Raw genomic sequence first — 6,000 nt, forward strand, 5'->3', positions numbered from 1 at the left:
TGGCTTGGCTCTAGACACTCTTGTCTTTCATGGGATGTTGTGCTTGGCCCTCTTCCATCACCTACTCATGTACCAGTGCTGCGACATCCTCTATTCTGTAGGTGCCCTAAGTATTCACGTGTCATGCATGCAGTCTTTCCCTGGAAACCCTAACCCTAACAGGCTTTAGCGCCTCCAAGGAACACTTGCTTGTGTCGTACCCTAATGTACTATACACACCCCATGCATGATCCTCTTGTGACTTAGGTCTTTATGGTATATGGGTGTTAACTCATGTTAACACATATTGTTTGTGGGGCCTAGCTTACGTGGCCCACCATTACTATCAGACCACCGATGTTCGATGTCTTTCTCTGGCGCTGATGACCGAGGTCTTGGCCAGTACACAAGCCCCCAGGCTCGAGCTGTAACTTGTTTCAGCGAAGAGGCTAAGTGATCATCTGGGGCAACCTTTGTGGCACTAGGTGATAGGACGTGAACAGTGCACCGAAGTGACGTCTCACCACACTTTTTTTTATCAGCGTACACGTGGCAAGATGAATGGCTAAGGCTCGTTGCCACTTGCGCTTCTTCGTATACGTTTAAACCCTTCAAACCCCTACGCTCCTTCACTATTTCATTACTTAGCATTTCTCAAGCATTTCTTACTCTCAAAACGCTCTCTCTTCTTCTTCGAACACTTCAACCTTCGAACCGTAATTCGCTCAAAGGTATGCTCTTTACTGCATGAATACCCCTACTTTATGATTTTGATGCTCAAAACATGCTATAACTGTTCTGGGAATGTTTATATTTCTGTACTTTATGATTTGCGCTCTTCATTTTTGCGTCTCTGTTTTTCTGGTTTTCCTGAGTCATGCCATCTTCCTCCTCTAAGCCTTTGTTTTTTTTTCTTATTTTTCTCCTTTCCTTCCTTAGCTTTTCCTTTCGAGATGGCTCGAACCAAAACTACACCAAACCCACATCCCTCCATTCACTACCAATCACTTTATCGCTGGGCTCCTGATAGCCTTCTCGCAGAAACTTCTAAAATCTCCTCTTTTAAGCAGATAGAGGTGTACAAGGAGGGTGAGTCCAAGGAAAAGTTTTGCATCTTCAGGAAGGAGCATGACAGGTTTGTGCAGATCCTGCCTTGTAAGGAAGATGTTCCTAGGTGCGCTAATGACCGAGTGGGCCCAGACAAACCCTTCTTCTTCACATACTCCACCATCTTCAAGCGGCTCAAGATTCGCTTGCCACTCACGGGGTTCGAGCGCGCACTCCTTACTGAGGTCAATGTGGACCCCACCCAGCTACATCCCAACAGCTGGGCGTTTGTCAGAGCTTTCTCTATACTCTGCAACCAATTTGGCTACACACCATCAATGGACGTCTTCCTGTACTTTTTTGAAGCGAAAAATCCAGGAAAGAAGTTGTGGTTGAGCTTCAATGGCGTTTCTGGGAGAGTTCTTCTAACTCTCTTTCAGTAGTCATATAAGGGCTTTAAAGGGAAGTTCTTTAAGAAATGTTGTAGTAAGTTCGATCCCACCTTGCTGGATGGGTTTCCACTCTACTAGGTGGAGAAACCGGGGCTCAAGAAGCCTAGGAGCCTTGAGGACTTAGCCCCGCAAGATCGGGAGGTATGCGAGTTCTTCTCCAATTTGGGGGTGGTGTTTAGCACCGTGGAGCTGATCAAACTCGAGTATAACCCCAAGGCTCTCAAGGGCTACATTGGTACCTTTTCTGTTTTTGCTTCATACATTACTCTTAACTTGTGTTTGTGGGTTTGGGGCTCTTATGCATTGTTCTTTTCTTGTGCAAGCATGGTGCTTACTACTAAGAAGAGGAAGCAGCTAGCTGAGGTAGCCCTCCAACACAGAGCTGCCCCTGACCCATCTGATGCCGATGCCTCAGCTCCTGCTGACGCCCCTCCTACAACTACCTCTGCCCCAAACCCTTCTGCTCCAGCCCCTTTGGATCATAGGCAGAAGGGGACAGTTGAGGCCACTGCCTCTAAGGACGAGGACACCTGTTCTGGCCTCGTCTTCAAGAGGAAACGAAGTGCTGATGTCACGGCCCCAACGGACTCAGCTTCAGACGACCGCACCCTCTCCTGGAGAGAAAATCCTCCAAGTAATTCATCCCCTCGTGACATCGTGATACACGAGGGCGGGGGTAGAGCGCCTCTGGAGGTGATCACGGCACGCCTCATGCTGCGGATCTGCCTGCCTTCCTCCAACAACAGGAAAGGATGGAGAGCTTGGGCGAAGACCACCTGCAAGAGCATGTAGCCAAAGGCCTTGGGGACTTCCTCGTCGTGTCCAATCTTGCCATGACCAAGGTGCAAGAAATGAAGACTGAGATGCAGGAATTGAGGGAGGCAGTGAGTCAAGACGCACTTCAGATCATGAAGCTCAAACAACATGATGTCGACATCGGAAGTATGATTTTCCTCCTGTACCTCTACTGCCATCACCTCTTGTGCGTACTTCTTCCGCTGGGAGGCAGTGCATCCTTCTTCTGAGAACCCTCCGGAGATGGTGTTAATCTCACTGTGAATGGGCACCTCGTGCCCTTGATCTACTCCCGTGGCTGCTAACGCCTGATCCTCCTGCGGCTCTAGGAGGTAGTCCTTCAGGAAGCCACTTTTCACTAACTCGTCCAACTGGTACCCTAGTGACAAGCAGTTGCGTATGGGGTAGCCATATGTTTGGTGGAATTCGCACCAAGCGTTTTTGTTGGGCCGCATCTTTTTGTCGGTCTTCGCGGTTATCTTCAGCCTTGCCGCTATGTTAGGGATAATGATCAGCTACGTGAGCTCTACACGAAAATTGTGCTTGGGGGGCGGGTCTCCCCGTGTGCGTGCTCTAGTCTGGGGCTTCTTGTAAGGTTGTTGGTTTCCCGAGCCTTTTTTCTCTGTTGTCACCTCGTGCACCGTCATGGGTTGACGTCGACCTGCTGCTCGAGGTCGGACAGTACCAACGCAACCGCGTTTCTCTGTGACTCGATCTTTCGCGATGATGTGCACCATAGCCCGACGCCTGATCTTGCAGAACGTCTTCGGATAGTATCTAAGCAACGATTCACTAAAGGGTCCTGGTAACATTCCCTTGGTGAAGGCGTGCACTGTCATGTTCTCATCCGTGGGTTTTAGCCTTACCATCTGGACTCCAAACTTGTTCAAAAGCTCTTTCAAGGACTCTCCCTGGTACTATTTGATGTCAAAGACATCGTAAGAGATTCGAGGTGGAGCCCTATTGAGAAGGTATTGCTCTCTGAACAGCGTTGCGAATTGATCGAAGGTGGTAATGTGTTCGTCAGGGAAACTGACGAACCATTCCAACGTTGTGACTGCCAACGTGCTCATCAACAGCTTGCAGTACACAGCATCAGATCCTCCTGTAAGCATCATCTGGGTGTGGAACGCTGTGAGGTGAGCCTCTAGGTCCTCTACACCCGTGAAGGTGACTTTCAGTCCCAAAGACGTGGTTGGTAGCACAATATCCATAATCGCCTGAGAGAACGGCATGGGGCGTGCCCTAGGTGGTATGGGTGGGGCACGCTCATCCATCGCGTGCTCCCCTGCTTGTTGTAAAGTCCTGCGCAGTTGCTCATTGGTTCTGTGCAGCTCTTCGTTGTCTGCCTGTGACACAGCTATCTCAACCCTAGATGCTACTACCACCTCCTGGAGGGCGTGCATGGTCTCCATGAGTTGTTGCATGGTGACGTTGTCCCCTCCAGAGGGTGCAACAGATCCTTGCCTCGTACTCCTCATATTGTTGGTAAACTCTTAACACAATTGCGAGTGGGAACTTGTTTTATCAGACCCCACGGTGGGCGCGAAATGTTCTCTCCGGTTGACTCGAACGGCAATCTATGGTCTGTCTGTCTCCGCTCGAGAATCGAACTTTCTTGGTTGAAGAATCTCTCACCTGCAAAGACAAAGGGCGCCTTGACGGTCGTTTGCATTCCGACGCTCAAGTCAGTACTAGGGCAAAGAAACAATAAGTGTATAAAGTAGTTTCAGTCTTAGAAACTGTGTACCTTGCTAGGGTTTTTAACACCCTTTATATAGGTTGTAACTAGGATTTCCTTCTGTTCTGTTACCCATGTCTAGGGTTCCTTGGAGAATGTCCATGCGCCGCTATTATGCAATCTTAGCTTAACCTGGCACATAAGACTTCCCGTAACTAGAGTGTAACGACTAACAGAATGGTCGCCAAGGTACCAACTCATGCACCAATGTTACGGGGCCATTTGTTCTATGGGTGCCCTAAGTATTCACGTGTCATGCATGCAGGCTACCCTTGGAAACCCTAGCCCTAATGGGCCTTAGCGCCTCCAAGGGTTCTTTACTTGTGTCGCGCCCGAATGCGCCATACACCCCACATGCATGGATCCCTCGTGACTTAGGTTTTCTTATATCTGAGTGTTTCATCTGATAATTGATATGATTTCTAGGGCCCAACTTATGTGGCCCATCTTTACTATCTGGCACCGATGTCCGATGTCTGAGGTCTTCTCTGGGGTCGATGACCAAGGACTGGTCGGTACAGTTTTCACCAAACATTACTGTTTTGAAAAAAAAAACCTTTGTTGTATGGTTTTAACATCAAAGTGCTTGCTATTTTTGAAAATGTGGTACTGTTTTGGGTTTCTTTGTACAATACCTTGCTGCTTTTTTTATCCTAAGTGCATCATGCAAATTGTCAAGAACATTCACTTTTCACAAAATTTTGGTGGATTCAATATAATTGAACACTTGAAATCATATGTTTGGAACTTAACATCAACTTCTACTAAAACAAGTTTCTAATTAATGTGCAAACTTCACAATTAAAAGCAAGTAAGAAGAATCAAAATAAGGACACCTAGAACACTAATGAACATATGACTCAAAGTAAAAAACAGATCAATGAAAGACATCACAAGAATATATTCAAAACGAAAAATGCTATGAATATAGGAAAGGCTTAAAAAAATCTGCAAGAAATTAAGGTGCTGGAAAATTAAAAGCAAGAAAATAATGACAAAAAAGTAAAGGTACTTGAATTTAAAAACAAGAAAGTAAAGGTACTTGAATTTAAAGACAAGAATTAAAGGTGCTAGAATGTAAATTGCTTGAATGTAAAGTGCCAAATCAACTCAAAAAAGATAAACACAACCATAACTCTTGATACCGCATGATGTGAGTTGATTTTAGGATTGTTCATTTGATTAGTGACACTTAGATTTTAAGACAATTAAAGGTGAGAAGCCTAAGGAAAATTCCCACTGGACATTAACTTAACAAGTGTTAAGTAGATGTGAAGGTTCATTTCCATAAGGCCAAAGAAAAAACACAATTAATGGTGAAGGTGAATGACAAATAGAGGTGCGGAATTTAAGCAAACACAAGGTGAGCAAGAATATAGACCGAATTGAAAACAAGGAAGCAAAAACAAGAACAAGACATATTTTGGAATTGAAATTGGAATGGAAATGGAATGGAAAAAGATGAGTGAAAGGAAACTTAAGAGATATGGAATTGTGAATGGAGCACGTCACTTGGATGGTGAATTGAATCCAAGATAAGTGTAGATGCCGCCACTTGAGAGCTCACAACACTCACAAGATAAGACCAATTTAGGAAGAGAATCTCTCACTCACAATTTGTCTATAGTAACTTTACTCTTCATTCAACATATGAATACATGAGGTAGGCCTCCCTATTTATAGATTTTAGGAGCCTTGGAAAAGAAGAAAGGAGGGTAGAATGGGGAGATGAAAAGTGGGGCGGTGTATGTGTTGACCATAGGTCAAAACCGCACCCTTCACACATTCTAGAAAATAGGTCTTCCTTTTTACCCTAGTAGGAAGAACTTCAAGTGCTCTGGACCTTGTCCATTCTTCCTATTGATGTGGTCTTCCTTTGATTGTTGAGATGACCCTTCGTAGTTGGCATCCTTGGTCATCTTCTTGTGGACTTGGTTTTGGGGTCTTTGTGGGTTTGCATCATGCTCCCCAAGTGTGAAAGTCTCA

The sequence above is a fragment of the Phaseolus vulgaris genome, chromosome 11 (assembly GCF_000499845.2).
Source record: "Phaseolus vulgaris cultivar G19833 chromosome 11, P. vulgaris v2.0, whole genome shotgun sequence".
Lineage (NCBI taxonomy): Eukaryota > Viridiplantae > Streptophyta > Magnoliopsida > Fabales > Fabaceae > Phaseolus > Phaseolus vulgaris.